Source organism: Symphalangus syndactylus, chromosome 23 (assembly GCF_028878055.3).
Source record: "Symphalangus syndactylus isolate Jambi chromosome 23, NHGRI_mSymSyn1-v2.1_pri, whole genome shotgun sequence".
Lineage (NCBI taxonomy): Eukaryota > Metazoa > Chordata > Mammalia > Primates > Hylobatidae > Symphalangus > Symphalangus syndactylus.
The window spans coordinates 20,309,640-20,326,485 of NC_072445.2; the positions used below are offsets into that span (position 1 = coordinate 20,309,640).

The 16,846-nt window shown below is 41.2% G+C and overlaps 1 protein-coding gene and 1 long non-coding RNA gene across 3 annotated transcripts in view; one reads left to right on the forward strand and one right to left on the reverse strand.

Annotated features, from left to right (window-relative positions):
• Positions 1–13,700, reverse strand: part of RCAN2 (regulator of calcineurin 2) — a 285,432-nt gene extending 271,732 nt beyond the window's left edge. The window contains exon 1 of one of the 2 annotated variants that reach the window (XM_055264306.2): positions 13,599–13,700. The gene's annotated coding sequence lies outside the window, so the exon portion shown is untranslated. Of the gene's footprint in view, positions 1–13,002; positions 13,078–13,598 lie in introns of those variants that run through there. The other variant, XM_055264305.2, reaches the window with a different exon arrangement.
• Positions 13,701–13,780: 80 nt separating this feature from the next.
• Positions 13,781–16,846, forward strand: part of LOC129473629 (uncharacterized) — a 44,583-nt gene continuing 41,517 nt past the window's right edge. Inside the window, exon 1 of the long non-coding RNA XR_008654308.1 lies at positions 13,781–13,856. This is a non-coding gene — a long non-coding RNA (uncharacterized lncRNA). The remainder of the gene's footprint in view (positions 13,857–16,846) is intronic.

Consider the following 16,846-nt stretch of genomic DNA (forward strand, 5'->3'; position numbering starts at 1 on the left):
CGCCCGCCACCACGCCCGGCTAATTTTTTGTATTTTTAGTAGAGACGGGGTTTCACCGTGGTCTCGATCTCCTGACCTAGTGATCGCCCGCCTCGGCCTCCCAAAGTGCTGGGATTACAAGCGTGAGCCACCGCACCCGGCCTTCTACACATTTTATTAAAATAGAAAACCTTTATTGAAATTGTAAATAACAGCAGAAAAGTACATTATGCACAGAAAAAAAAAAAGTCCCCCTTACAATATGGCCCTGGGCTACCCAAGATTGGCACTGCTCTTAAGCTAGCCTTTCCTTCCCGGTTTCCTCCTCCTTCTCTAATAAGTCCCATCACATGTCTATGTCCACATGCTATACAATGAGCTTCTCCTCCCTTTCTATCAGAACTCACTGTCCTCCGTTCTAGTGCTCCAAAGTCTTACTGGAAATTCGTCATAAGCAACATCAAAGAACTAAGGATAAATATGCTGTCAGATACTACCTCCTCTCCCCATGTCTGCATTTAACAGGGACTTGCTTTTTCTTTACTCAAAAGTAACTAATGTAGTCATTTTGGAAGACTGAGAGATCTTTTAAGCCAGAAGCTTTTAAAATTCCAGTATATTGTCATTATCTTCTCTGCTTAAGTGAGGTTGGTACTACTTCCTAGCCCAAATTCACAAATCTTTATGGTGGTGATAAGAAAACGATTATAAACAATTGGCGATGTGCATACAACTGTGAGTTATCAGAATCAGGACAAAGGACGACAAAGAATCTACAAGCATCTTGACAGACAGCGCCAACTGAAGGTGCATTAGAGAACCTCAGCAATGGAGAGTTTCACTCAAGGTCAGACCTTTACTGTCCCAGATAATATTTACAGGTTCAAAGTAAATGTCAATGACTTATCTCTCAAGAAAGACAGAGTGGGCAGGCCAGACCCCTGATGGGTGTGAAATCATTTTTTTGTGTCGAAGATTTTCATTAGGTATTGCAGAATAATTCAGTATGCTCGATTTTGAAAAAGTGAGTACAGAGCATCCTTTTTAGGAAAAACAATTTAGAATGCTTCCTTTCTCAATTTTGACTTACATGTTTTTTATTGTAATGATACTTAAATACATACAAACATAAACATTCTTATAGTTTCAGCTCCTCTAAAATCATCAAATGCCAACTAAAAGTTTTAACCAAATACCTAAAAAAGTGTAACACCAATTCCATTCAAATGAACATTTACTTGATATTCAGATGACGATGTTTTCCTAAAAGTAATCCTCCATTTTCATTACGGCTATGATATTGAAAACCTCAACACAAGTGTCTTGGGATTCAGAATGCTCCCACTACCTGCTGTGCAGTAGGGTCTGTCTCACATTTCTTTTTTTTTTTTTTTTTTTGAGATAGAGTCTCACTCTGTTGCCCAGGCTGGAGTGCAGTGGCGTGATCTCAGCTCACTGCAGCCTCTGCCTCCTGGGTTTGAGCAATTCTCCTGCCTCAGCCTCCCGAGTAGCTGGGACTACAGGCGCTCACCTCCATGCCTGGCTAATTTTTGTATTTTTAGTAAAGGTGGGGCTTCACCATGTTGAGCAGGATGGTCTTGATTTCCTAACATCATGATCCACCTGCCTCAGCCTCCCAAAGTGCTGGGATTACAGGTGTGAGCCACCGTGCCTGGCCACATTTCTTTATCCACAGCAAAACTAAACACACTGGACCAGTGTGCCATGCAGTCATATAGCCTTCACTTGAGGCAAATTACATAAGTCCATTGTTCATTCCCATAAGCCCACGGCCACTAAAATAGCATTGGGCCAACTGGATTGCAAATAAAAAGCACAAATTCGGGCACCAAAACCATGCAGCAGTATTATTCATTATAAAGCCCACAAATGCCTTTACAAATCCCACTTTGACAAGGAATGGTGGGCTGTGGTGACAAAGAGACCATTGGTGAGTCTGGGCTTCCCACTTATTACCAGTATAATTATAGGAGAGTAACTCAAACCTTCCAGATCCTCAGTCTCCTCATCTAAAGAACAGCAGGATGAAAACAGAACTTACCTCACAGGTTTGTCGAGAGGACAATATGTGACAACATGTAGGGTCTTTAGCCGGTGCTTGGTGCTTAATAGGTCCTCAGTAAATATCCACAATTATTCCTGTTCAGTTGCTTTGTATTCAAGTTCCACAAAAGAAGAAAGAATGCACTATCTTACCAAAACAGAAGCATTTCAAAATAATTTGAGTTTCAGACCGAAGCAGCATTTAATACGTCTGCCTATAAAAAATTCAGACACTGCTCTCAATCATATCTGGTGCTTTGTTATGTCACAGAGATGTGGTACTAGGTCATATTCTGGAGAAAAGAAACCTATTCACCCACGCAAAATGAAACTAGACAAACTTATCATGTAGAGTTACTTTTTTTTTTTTTTTTTTTTGAGACGGAGTCTCGCTCTGTCACCCAGGTTGGAGTGCAGTGGTGCGATCTCAGCTCACTGCAAGCTCCGCCTCCCGGGTTCACGCCATTCTCCTGCCTCAGCCTCCAGAGTAGCTGAGACTACAGGCACCCATTACCACACCCAGCTAATTTTTTGTTTTAGTAGAGACAGGATTTCACTGTGTTAGCCAGGATGGTCTGGATCTCCTGACCTCGTGATACGCCCGCCTCGGCCTCCCAAAGTGCTGGGATTGCAGGCGTGAGCCACTGCGCCCGGCCACTTATTTTTATAGTTAATAATTGTGTGAAGAGAACAAAGGCTTTAAAGACATTTGAAGGTGTTGATATCTTCAAGTTTGTGTTTCTGAATTATTTAGAATAAATATGATGGATAGTCAGTTCATTTTACCACTGACTGAGTGCCTGCCATATGCAAGCCATAGTGATGAGTGTAGTAGGGGCCATGGCAAGGAATGACTAGGTGCAGTCTTCACCCTTGGGGCACTTACTGTCTACAGGGGGGTGTAGGTAAACAAGTAAGAAACTTAAAAATCTACTGAACTCTAATTTCCCTAAAGATGGGGATTATGCCTTACTGGTTTTTATACCCTAGTGGTCAGCACACCTGATTCATAGTAGAGGTAAATGAATTAATGAAATATATGAGTGAATAAGATATACAGGTTATCTATGGATGTGCCATAAATACAGGTTCAACAAAGAGTGATGGCTCTTTTGAGGGCTCAGGAATTGAAGAAATATAAAAGAGATGGAATTTGCAGAAAGACTTGAATTTCAAGAAATAGAGATGGGAGAAAATCCAACTATAATTTTATATAGTTGCAGTGTCCTCTAAATTGGTTCTCATTAGTAAAACAATTCTTACTCTGATTATTATTATATCTCGCATTTCTATAACTCTTCATATCTGAAAATTGTATGCATTTGCTTCTTAGTTTGTTATTTGTTACAAAGACTTTTGATTTATTTATAAACAACTTGGTGGTTCATTATTTGTTAGAATAGGAAGCTGAAGAAGTAATATCTGGTCTCTTGCAGCTGTGTCTCAATTATTACTATTGGCCTCCTGGGGTTATCTAATAAGTAGCCATAAAAAGTCAATTTGCAACTAGGAAAAAAATTGCATATATTTGGCAGCACTTACATTGCCATGACTGACAATAGATACAAATGACAGAAACCCTACAATTCGAGAATAACTTCATCTGGATATTAGCATAAACCAACCCTAGGATAAAGAAAGAGGTATAGGAATGGTGTGTTTAAGCAATGATTAGGATACTATAAAGGCTGCATATAAATATCTCAATAGGAAAAAATCTAAAAGCAAGAAGAGGCATAATTTTGATACTTTGGAAAATCACTCAAAGGACTGGCTGATCCAAAAAGGAATAATAAAAAGTAAGTAAAAAACACTTGGGGAAAAAACTGTTATCTTAAAGATAAGCTCTCACCAAACTAAATTATGAACCATTTCTAGATAAAGAACCATTTCTAGATAAAGAACGAAGGTTAGATGCTCATCAACTGACCTCAAATGACTAATACAGTTTTTAATATTAAAAATAATATTAATTTAATATTAAAGGATATTAAATTTAATATCCTTCAGCTATGTGTATATATTCTGCCATCTGAATACCACTCGCCTTTTTTGGAAAAGGAATAATATCTCTTTGTTTTCAAGCCCTAGGATCATTGAGAGAGGTGAAAGAAGAAGAATGAAAACAGAGGCTAAAGGTAAAGTCTCTAAACAGTGAAAAGGAGGATTCTGCCTGGATCTCGGATTGTGTTTTTGGAAATGGGGCAGGAGGAGTGCTGTTGTGGTCTGTTGGGAAATCCACCATGTCAGGCTCCCAGATATATGGAAATGGGTCCCAAACACCAATTAGGTAAAGGTCTGTAACCTGCATTATTCTTTGGATTTTCTTTCCTATAAGATATGCCCTTGAAAGTTATACTGTCATAAAAATACCTAGGATTAGTTTTCATGAATATCCATTAAGATATTTCTAATTTTACTCAGATAAAATAACCTTCTCATAGTATCACACCTTGGCTTGAACTGTAAGCCAATAGCCAGGAGTGGTTGTGAGGACATCATAATGGTTGAGCTAAGAGGAAGAGGCTAAATGAAGGGTAAAAAGCACCAAAAGCATGGCATATGTTTAATCTTTATCATCCAAGACAAAAGTCTTTTGATAAATAGTCATCTTTTATAAGCATAACATTTTAAAGGCTATTTTAAGGAAGAAAACTGAAAGCATTATGAGGAGCTGCCACATTTGGGCATTCTACTTTTGGAGACCCTGAAGGTCATTCCATGAATCATACATGATCATTCCCTTCAGTGCTTGCCATATGGCTTCCTGGGAGCTGTCTGGTAGGAAGGAGCACAGGGGAAACCGCTCACCTAGGTTTCCCCACAAGGACACAGTGGACTGCCCCATGTCCCATGTAAGCTATCGAAAATTACACTAGAACATAAGTGATCCCATCTAGAGCCATTCTAAGTTTCTTAATATCCCTAGTTTCCATTTTAATTATTTGAGCAGTTTTCATACAGCCTGAAGGAAGTAGCTGTTGGCTCGATGAAGGTAGTTTAGATCCAGAGGAGCCACAGGAAGCTCTTCGGGTTTACCATTCCATCTCACCTCCACCTGGAGCTGACCCTTCCAAATCAGTCTGCATACACGTAGGGGCTATGATAGCCCTCTTAACCTTCCAAAACAAAAGACACTGAACCTCCCAGTGTGATTACAAACAGAATGGGAAGGAAATCTCCTCTCCCCACCCATGATATCTCAGGAGGCTGAAACCAAACCAGCATCCAGGGTGCAAGCCAAGAATCCCCATAGTGTTCATGTGCTGTGGCACTTAGACACGAGGTCAGCAGATCAGCCTTTGAAAATCTGACTGAGCAAGTAATTCAACTCAGAGCATCACCTAAATGTCACCTTGTCAAATTTTTTTTGTTTACCTTGTCAAATTTTGAAGTGTAATGGGCAGAACAGAAGTCACCAAGAGACAGAGAAATAAGAAAATAAAAGCTACCAAATAAACACATTTTGTGATATGCCAGTTGCTAAATATCTTTCCTGACCAAAATTTGACACTTTTTAAAATAAATAGTTGCTTGTATGTCATAAAAGATCAAATAAATATTAATGCCCACAGCAGGACAAAATTAACATATTCACAAATTATTAGTTTTCACTTGTCAAGGCTAAGAAATTTTGCTGTTGAGCAAATAAAATTTTGTTTGAACCACCATTAATTTATCTGAATTTACATTGTTATTTCAAAATTCAGGTGCTGATATCTGTAATCAAATAGATAATTTCTTTCTTGATAAATTATTAAACCTCATAAGAGAAGTATAAACTGAGCATTGATTTGTCTTGGCCAGATACTGGGCTTTTAGCTTTAATAGTTACAGAAGTCAAAATAAATAATCAATTAAATTAATCTAGCCTCACTTTCAGACAAATTTATGGGGAAAAAATAATTCAAATTGGCTGTTTACCTCAATAAATTGGTCAATATAATCAAAATACTATAATTGATATGGTAGCCTAATAGTAAATGTAGAGCCTTTTTTTCCTTGAAAAGACTAATTTGAATAGTCATCAAATTAGAAAAATGACCATTTAAGTGATTTTTAAGACGATTCCAACTGGTTATCTTATTTATTCAAAATTGTTTTCTCTGCATCGTGTCTCATTGAGTAGAAGGTGAACAAAGACCTGCCTGTGTGAAGCTTGCCCAAAAGCAGAAGGGGAACTGGTCAAAACCAACTAAAGCAACAACAGAACTAATGCAAATAAGTGCCCGTATTTGCTGTCAATATCGTTCAGGATAACTTTTCAGGATTTATAAACTGTTTTTGCTGAATTGAGAAGCCAGAAGAAGCAAACTGATGCAGTTCTCACATAAGCAGAGTTTGTTCTATTCTACTTAGCATAAGTCCGTGTTAGCAGATCAGCAGGCTGTGATGACAGCTGTCAGCAGTCAGGTCTCTCACTAAGGCTGCTGTATCCACGGGCCAGGCCACTGATAACAGAAACATCAGGAGAGAAGCCATCCACAGAAATCAACTTTCCTACAAACACTCATGTATGCTGAATCTACCAGATCCCCACCCACTCATCTTCAACTCCCTAAAAGAAAGCCTAACTTCCTTGAACCAATTGTTAGGCACGAATATTTCCAGGGTAGAGGCTATCTCTGGAAAGCACTAACACCATCCAGCCCTTATCTTCACCAAAATGAGTGCTTACAAGACGGACAGAGGTGACATCTGCATTCTCCTGCATTGCTTATAGGAATGTTCATTAGTATAACCTGCTAAAAAAACAATTAAAAGCGACGGCAGTATATAGAGAAAGCTTTAAGAAGGTCTATCTGTTTGAGCCAATATTTCCACCTCTAACAATCTGTCCTAAGAAAATAATCCAAAACACAGAAAAAAATTGTGCTCAAAGATGTTTATCAAGGCAGTGTATATGATATCTTAAATAACTGGGAACCATCTGAATGTTCAACAATAGGGAAAAGTGTAAATATGATAAAATTATGCATGAAAATGCTATGCAGCTAATGAGAAAAATATTCAAAAAGATTATTGGCTTCATATGAAAGTTATTTTAAATTTTCAGTGAAATGCACAGAATGCAAAATTCTGTACACAGTTATAATTCCATTTCTATAACAGTATGCATATAAAAAGTGAAAAGTACATCAATATGTTCATAGTAATTGTCAATTGCTCATGGTAATATGTGTTATTTTAATTCTCTCTTTTTATACTTTCCTGTGTTTTCCAAAGTTTTTCTAGAAAGCACATATGTCCAAGAAAAAAAAAAAAACATTAAAACTTCAGGGCAGAGAGTCCCTAGTTTTCCTGCTGAGTGGACAGGCCTCAGCAGACACTGGAAAATATTTCTAGCCTTCATGAGCAGACTCCATGTCCTGTCTGTCACTCACACTTGATGTAAACCCTGATGATGACTCCTTCTTGCACTCCACATCATGCCTATCCTTTCCTCGACCTTGGCTTTGACTTTCACCCTTCTCTGTTTATACTAAAACACCCCTCTGGCAGTACCTCTTCTCTTCAAACCACAGGCTCCTTCCCCCTTCACCAGCTGGACCCAGTTCCATGTCCTGATCAGCCCTGGCCTGACCTAACCCACATTGGTACTGACAACAAATAAGTATTTGTACCAAAGAACAGGGCAAGGAAATACAACATTCTTAATGCATTATATAAATGTATTTTATATGCATTGGACATCTTTCTTCTCACAGCCATGGTACTATACCAGGCCCACCTATAATTGATTTGTTGTTATTAGTAGGTCCCTATTGTGACAATCATCCTCAACATCTGTGCAGAGCATTCCAATTTTCCGTGCACATTCACAAACTCGTAGTACATCATCCTCACACCTCTGTAAAGTGGGGAGATTAGGTATTATTTTCCTAATTGTAGAGATAAGAAAACTGCAACTCAGAGAACCGGCACTGAGTGGCTTATTCCCCCTGATCCTCAGGGTGTGCTTTTCTGTAAATAGTGATGATAATACCCACCTTGTGGAGTTGTTGTAAGGATTACATGAGATAACGTATGTAGCATGCTGAGCAAAGCATCTGGAACAGGGGCAGCATTCAACAAATGCCAGTTCCTATGACTGTTAGGTCAATGGGAAGCTCAAGGTCACATAGCAGGGAAATGACAGCACCAGGATTGAGATCCAGGCTTTTTCATGCCAAGTCCATGCTCTTTATACTTCATTCCCAACTCTGTATGAGAAGTACTAAGGCATAGCCCAAGGCTTCAGAGAAATTATAATATTTTGGAACAGACAAATCTCAGTTATATGATATGATAAAGCAATTATTCCCACAAAGAACTAAGGAACAGTAATAAAATCTAGGACCTAGCTCTAAAATAATACAATTTTTTGGTCCAATAGCTACCATTACAATGTCTTTTTATGCATACATTCCAAAGCTTAGGATTCCAAAATTTCATCCCTTGTCTTACAGTAAGTTGAATATAGAAGATCAGATATGAAAATAAGGCTGTTTCCATCCATACTATAAAAAATATTTTCTGTGGGCATTCTGAACTGCAGGGAGTTTGAGCTGTATTTGGAAGCATTTCTTTAACTTCTGGAAAGTACCATTCATGGTCACTCACTTTATCATTTTTAAGGGATTTTTGAAGTCTCCGTTGAGTTTAAAGCTGCTTCCATCTTTAAAAATATTCCTCAACTAATTAATTTAACTTACAATATATGACACCTGGAGTTGGTAACAAGCGAAAAGACACAAGAACAGTTAACACTTTACAGGCAGAGGCAGAAAACTCTTCAGGAAGACAAAGCACATGTCTGTGCACAGACACACACAGAACAGAAAATCATTCTGTCCCCTCTCTATTCTATGCCATAATAACAGAATCCAGTATGACCAACCTTGGCAATACTATTTCTTTATTCACAGCAACATTGGCCTCCTTATAAACTGGCAAAAGAAGAATTGTGTTGTGGAATGTTGACGCTTCTTTATCTCTAAGAAGGTAACCTATTAATGAATACTTGAGAGATGCACATTTTGGAAGTTATTTAATGTGCTGTGTGTTTTTATACTACCAACATATACTCTTAGATAAATAGATGATACTCAATTAAGAGGTGGCCCCTATCAAAACTATGAAGTAGGAAACTTTGTCTTCAGAAACACTCTACCTTTCCCTTTCTACATGTCGAAAAGGGTGGGACCTCCATTTCCTGAGCACCTTCACTGAGACGGACTTGTGTGTGGTGCCTGGTTTATAGTACCTGCTTCAATCCTCACAATAATCTCACAATATGTGCACTAACTGCCCCAGGTTCTCAGACATGAGGAAACTCTCGTAGAGTTAAAGTAACATGTCTAAAGAAAAGAAACTGGTAAGTGACCATGGAGATTCCTCTACTTTAGTGCCCAGACAGGCAGGGTTCCCCTTCCAGGACCACACTTCCCCAACCTCAGGCACTCCCATCACTCTGTAAAATGGATCAGTTCACACCAAACTATTAAGGAGAAGCCACCATTTGTGTTAATCCTCTTTGAAGTATTTCTATCCTCTAAGTGACCAGACAGGTACGACCTTAACCCAAACCAATGGTTCTAACAGTAGAAAATTTGAGAAAGCAAACAGCAAGACTTCAGAATGTCACACTCCCTAGAGAGCATCTAACCAACCTCTTGTTCCATGAATATACAGATTTAAAATAACGAAAGCCTGAGATGGGGTCTGACTTTGCAAACATCACACAGCAAATCAGGTGTAGAGCCCAGTCAAAAGCCAGGACTCCTGACTCAGTCCAGTTCTCTTTCGTGGCGTCAGCCACAGATATCCAAACCTAGGGCAAAAAACACATTCTAGGATAAAAAAGAATTATTTTAATGCTATTAATTCACACTGGTAATTCGGAATGCTGGTCAGAGCCTGGGCTTCAATTCTAGGTGCACGTCTTACAAACTGTGTGACCTACACAAGATATCCTCTCTTTGCCTTGGTTTTCTTGTCAGTCATCTGAGAATAACAACAGTGCCTGCCTCATAAGGTTAGTGGGAAGATCAGATGTAATAAACCATGTACATTTCTAACTTCCTTGTGTGCAGTATGTAGCAAGCACTGAATAAATGTTAGATATTATCATTATCATTATCATTATTATCACCGTTACCACTAGTAGTAGTTCAAATAACTGAGTTCATACTACCACTTTTGGGGATAAAGGTAGAAACAACTTCCTGCTATTAAGTTTGCCTCTCCTTCTTCTCTAAAAGCAACCTTACACAGTCTCATAAATGAAGAGAAATAAGATCAGTAGAAGGTTGGCACCAGAAATGAAGAAATTACATTTGAAAATAAAAGTGTCCACTGAACATTTTCATTTGGTTGTTCAAAATAAAAACTCTCCATCTTTCTCAAGTCTCCTCTTATTTACTCCCTCAGTTAAAAGCCTGACCATCCTCTAGACATCTAAGCTTCTCCTTCCATACCACCATCCACTTGGTGACCAGTGCTACTGATCCTCCCCCTGAAATGGCTCTGTATAGATCTCTTCTCTTTCCTCCAGGCCATCTGGTTCAGGCACATTTCATTTTATGAGTTTTGCGGTTTTTGTTTTGTTTTGGCCCGTGCCACTCCAATGGTTTAAAGTCTCCTCATTCCTTTTTGCAATGCACCCCACCTCCTCACGCCTCCAAAGTCACTTTTGCAAAATGTAAGTTAGATGAAATCATTTCTACCATTAAGGGCCACATGGTTTCCCCTCCTTAGCAGGGTATATTCACAATCCAGCCTCAGTGAAACCTTTCTAAACATTCCCATCTTCCCTCAGAACATGTAGGTGTCCTCTGAATGTGACCTTTCTGCCATGTGTGTATGCTGTGTATGCTGTTCCTTCAATGTGGAACACCCAGCCCCTTCTCTAGACAACTCCTACCACCTACTGGGATCCAGACCAAATGTAAACTCTTCGTTAAACTCTTCCAGATTCCCTCCACTCTTTCTTCTGTTGGCTCCCACTAAACTTGTTTCTATCTTCATTAAACACTCATGATGTTGAATCATTATCACTTATTTTCTTCTCCTTTTCTGCTAAATTGATTTCTGGGAGGCATGGGCCTCATTCTTTTAGCCTCTGGCACAGGACCTACAAAGGACACAGTAGGTGCTCAACAAATGATTATTGAATTGATCGAGTGGACGCTATAGAACATAAAATAGGAAAATGAGACCTCGGTGATTGTCAATGTTAGTCTCAATAAAAAGAATTTGTGATATGTATGACTGTCTACAAATGATTACACAAGTGGTTTTTAACACTGTGATGTGCACTTGCAAATGAGAAAGCTCTCGAGTTCCCACTTCTGTCTGTTACATGTTCATCACTGGAGAAAGAGTCATGTCCTCCCAAATTTAGGTGAGTTCTGGAGGACCTGCACACACTAAGCATTTTGAGAGCTCTTAGAATCATGTAGCTTTAGATGAGAACACTTTTCCCTCACAAAATTCTATGGACTGGACTCAGGTAGTAGATGCTCAGTAAATGCTGATTTGATTTGCAGTGGATTTGAATGCAAAGTGCAACTCACATTTTAGACTAATTGAACTCAATGGCTGATCATACTTAATATAAGAGCTCTAAGGCTAAAGAAAATCAATGACTACGCTGAAAAGCAGCCAAATGCTCACTCTCCTGCCTAGTTGACAGTCAATGCTGACCTGCCTCTTGATCCTTTCCAGCTTTTGGGTATTTCCAACTTCACTGTGCCCTCAGAATGCAGAGGCCGGTTAGCAAGTGTTGCATGGTACCTTGTGGTACATTTGTTCTTCGTTTTGAAGTTGATGTAACAAAGGATCATAAAGGTGTGAAACTTGAGCTGCACTGTTAAAGTTGTCCTACATTTCCTAAACTCTCCCCTCTGTATAAGTTAAGTGAAATTCTGGCTGAAGGGAGAGAGAAGTGTGAGCTGGAATGCTGTGACATCCCATCATCTCCAATTGTGGAAAATTGTGGGAATGCATATTAAAGGAATCCCAGAAACTTGTTTTTACTAAACTGAGACTTAAAAAAAAATTCATTTGGCAGTTGAATACCTCTATCCCATTGTAAGAAACAGGAAAGATTCAAAGCATGCACTCTGCTATAATTCATTTTGGGATAAGAAAAAGGCAGAAGCACCTTGAAGAATAAATCATTAACTAAAAGGCAAACCGAGGCACCCTGGAAACCAGCGAGACCTGGAGGCGGCCGAGGGATCAGGCGGCTGGGATTTGCCTGTTCCCTCTGGTGACTTCTGGAGCGAAGCATCCCACAGGCAGGACGAACCCGGCACACTGCGCTCCAGTCCATTTCACTTTTCAAACTTGAAGTTATTTTTAGATGACCCAAGCCCGCTAATCCCAAGCAGGACAATTCTCAGCCCGCTGCACCTCAGTGCACCTACCCCCTCCCCAGCCTCTGCACTGGGAAGAAGGGGTCTCTCGATCTTCTTTGCTCTCTGCATCCAGTTTGTCTCTTCTAGCCCCTTCTCTAAGTCTCAGTCCGGGGATCACAGGCGTCATCCTCGCCCCTTCACTTATGCACCTGCTGCTGCTTCCAGGAAGGCAAACCCCCGGGCCACGGGCAGTGGGGAAGGGGCTCCTTTGGAACCGCGCCCCCTAGAGGGGGGTCGCGGGAGATCTCCGTCCCCACGGCCGCAGCCGGGACTGACCACAGATCTGGAGACAAACCCCACCCCCGCCGCCGCCCCCGCCCTGCACCCAGACCCGGCCCGGCGACCAGATCCCCGACGCGGACCTCCGGCACGACCCGGGGGCTGCTGTCAGCCCCGGCGGGACGGGGTGCCTGGGCGAGTCTGGCCGGCGCGGTTACATAACCGACCTGCTGGGCGTCCGCGATGCGCCGGCGGAGGCGGAGGCGGCGGCGGCGGCGGCTGGGGCGTCCGCGGGGGCCAGCTGCTAGCGCGCGGCGCTGCCTGCTCACCTGCTCACCTGCACGCCGGTGCGAGCGCGTGGGGACGGCGCGGTGCCCGCGGGCCTGGGCGTGGGGCCGTACGCGGCGCGGCGCGCCCCGCCTCCCTCTCTCTGCCGCCGTGGGTCGGTGGGATTCTGCCTGCTGCCTGCTCCTCCCCGCAACCTCCGCCGCCGTCACCCGGGACAAAGCGGCTCCAGGGAGGGGCTGAGCCGGCGGCTCTCGCAGGAGCCGGCGGAGATGGGCGCGTCCCCAGCTCCGACTCATCGGGCCAACCTCCAATCAGACCCAGGGAAACCGAAAGCCCCTGTCTGGCCTCTCCTCATCTCCTCCCTCCTGACCCGGCGCCCTCCCCAGTCCCCTACCCACCGCACCAACGGGGCTCTCACCCTGCCCTCAGCCCCGCACCACCTCCTTTCCACTTCAGGTGCCCGGGAGGGCGCAGGAGCCTCCGGGGACCTGGCGTGGGAGCCTAGCCGCATGAGTCCCGGCCTCAGCGGGGAGAGGCTCCTCGGGGTCCCATACTAAGCTGAGGGTGAGGGGGCAGCGACAGCCCAGAAGAAACGGGTAGAGAAGCAAACTGTGGTGGGGGAGAACTGGGAGAGACTCTTCTTACCAGATGTCTGAGCCCCCCGACTCTGGCTAACTGAGGAAATGTCTGGGAGCCCCTGGATGGTCCTCCCGGGCTTCTGCGCTTGGTGGGCGCTGGCGCCCTCTGGCTGGAGCCCTGCGCCCGGCCCAGCCCAGGCCGCTGAAGGTGCCCTGCGGGGGCTTCACAGCTTTGCCGGGATTTGCAGCCATCAGACCTGAGGACAGAAGGGTTGGGGCTGCAAGGAATCCTATTGTGTGAGAGCCGTGACACAGTGAGTGGGAGGTTGGTATCCCACAGCAAACGAGACTGAAGGTGAAGCGGAATCTAGGGTAGATCTGTTGCTCAACAAAGTTAACCCCAGCAGAATTCTCTGCTTTACGGAATAAAGCAATTCAAATGGGCAAGGAAGCCTGTGGCTTACGGGTGGCACAGATAGGAACAGGACTGAGTCTTATGGCAAGAGAATGTGAATTATGCAGAAGATCATAGGAGAGTGCGGGAAATTAAAGGAAGGAGGTGTGCAGACCAACCTGAGGGAGGGAGTGAATAACATTTAAATCAGGTTTGTGTTCTGTCATCTTTCGAATTGCTACATAAACAAGCCGTTTTCTTTTTGCTTTTTATGCCTTTTGATTTTCTGATAACAATATTACGATTGCACTGAAGCAGTCCATAAGCTTCACAATCATTCTTCACTTACCCAGACACTACGTTGTTTTTTTCCAAAGTTGACATAGAATCACGGTTTGTTGGTTTGTTTGTTTTCAACAAAAAAAAGGTAGACGTTGGCTCTTCTCTCTGATTAAGCTGCATTAATATAAACACAATTTCAGAATTGAAAATGACCTTAAGCTTCCCCTCGTTCAGCCCTGCCCTGGATGCATAAATCTGTAAATAGTCGTTGATTTAGATAATTGCCATTTGAGATAGAATTGTCTGAAAGGGCATTCTTAAGCTGAGCAAAAACTTGCCTCCCTTGAATCATTAGTTCTCGCTTACTTTTTGAAGCCAAAGAAAGCAAGTCAAATTCCTCTTCTAACTATCTTTAAAATATGTAAAAATAGCTAGCATATCTAATGCACTCCAGGATCCCCTTTCTTTCCAAGTAAAGCACCCCCAACCCTTTGAACAAAATCTCACTTATTATTAGTGAGTACTTCCTAGAATCTTCGCCAAACTGATGACTTTCATCTTAACAGGGCCTATTTATTATTTTGTGAATATACATTTACAAATAAAATTTTCAGCTTATAGAAGCAATATATTCATTGTAGAAATTTTGAAAAGTTGGAAAAACACAGGATTTAATGTGAGAACTGAACGAGGTAATACATGTAAAACACCTAAGCACAGTGCCTGGCACACAGTGATACTCAATATATGTTAGCTATTACCAAAATCAACATAGCCATTTTCCTAACACCAAATATAGATATTGTTACTTTTCTAGATGCTGTTTCTGAGTTCTCATAGCCACATATTCCTCCTTCTACTGCTAAGAGAAATTCTGTGTTTGTCAGTTTGTGTGAAGAATGAAGCATAATAAATGAAAAAAAATGAAAAGTGACAAACAGCCTCATGTTGTTTACCTTGAGAAGAACAAAATGTTACTAGCAAAACAAATGTTAATGGCAAGAAGAAAATACAGAGAGAAAAAGAGTTTATGGGATGGGGTCTGAGCTTGAAGAGAATTTTGGAGAGCAGAAGGAGTGAGGCTAAATGGTAGCTAATGTTAAGGATGGTGGTAAATAAGATTAGAATTTCGGTTTACTAACATTTATTGAGCATTTAGTATATGCCATGCTCCATGCCAATGAATTTTTATACATTAATTCATTTCATTTTCATGGCAACTCTATTAGATAGGTACTATAATTAACCTATAGAAAAGAAAACACAGAAAGATTAAATAAATGACTTGCTGAAGCTAACAAGTGGAAAGCTGAATTCACACGTAGACAACCTGGCTTTGGAGTCCCCACTAGACTAGACTGCCTCTCAATGGTTGTATGTGACATTATAAATATAAACTTTCAGGTTCACAGAAAAGTTGAGCAGAAAGAACAGAAAGCTCCCATATACTGCCTGCCCCCACATATGCTAGTCTCCCTGACTATCAAAGTCTGACACAGGAATAATACAATGAATAAAGCTACATGAACACAACATTATCAACCAAAGTCCATAGTTTACAGATTCACTCTTGGTGGTGTACTTTTTTGAGTTTGGACAAGTGTATAATGACCTATATCCACCATTATAGTTTCACACAGAATAACTTCACTGCCCTAAAACTCCTCTGTGCTCTGCCTATTCATTCCATCCTCCCCACTAAGCTCTGACAACCACTGAATTTCTAATTGTCCCCATAGTTTTGCCTTTTCCAGAATGTCATATAGGTGAATGTCATTTCAGATTGGCTTCTTTCACTTAATATGCATGTAACTTTCCCTGTCTTTTCATGGCTCAAATAACTCATTTCTTTTTAGCACTGAATAATATTTCATTGTCTGGATATACCACAGTTTATTTGTTCATTCACCTGTTGGAGGACAACTTGATTTCTTCCAAGTTTTGACAATAAGTAAAAAGTTGCTCTAAGTATTCATGTGCAAGTTTTTGTGTGAATGTAAGCTTTCAACTTGTTTGGGTAAATATCAAAGAGTGTGATTGATAGATCACATAGTAGGTTTAATTTTGTAAGAAACTGACAAACTCTGCTGAAGGGGCTATACCATTTTGCATTGCCACCAGCAATGAATGAGACTTCCTGTTACTCCACATCCTCACCAGCATTTGGTGTTGACAGTGTTTGGGATTTTCACCATTCTAATTGGCTTCTCATTATTTTGATTTGTAGCTGCCTATTGACATGATGTTGAGAATTTTTATATGCTTATTTGCCATTTGTCAATCTTATATGCTTAAAGCCATTTGCGATACCTTATTTGCCATCTTCTTTGGTGAGGCGTCAGTTCAGATCTTTTGCCCATTTTTTAATCAGATTATTTTCTTATTGTTGTTTTTCTTGTTTTCTATTGTTAAGAGTTATTTTTGTATTTTGAATAAGAGTTCTTTATTAGATATGTCTTTTATAAATATTTTCTCCTACCTGGTACTTGTCTTCTCATTCTCTTGACAGTGTCTTTCGCAGAGCAGTTTTTATTTATTTATTTATTTATTTATTTATTTTATTTATTTTTTTGAGGTGGAATCTCACTTTGTCACCCAGGCTGGAGTGCAGTGGCGTGATCTTGGCTCACTGCAACCTC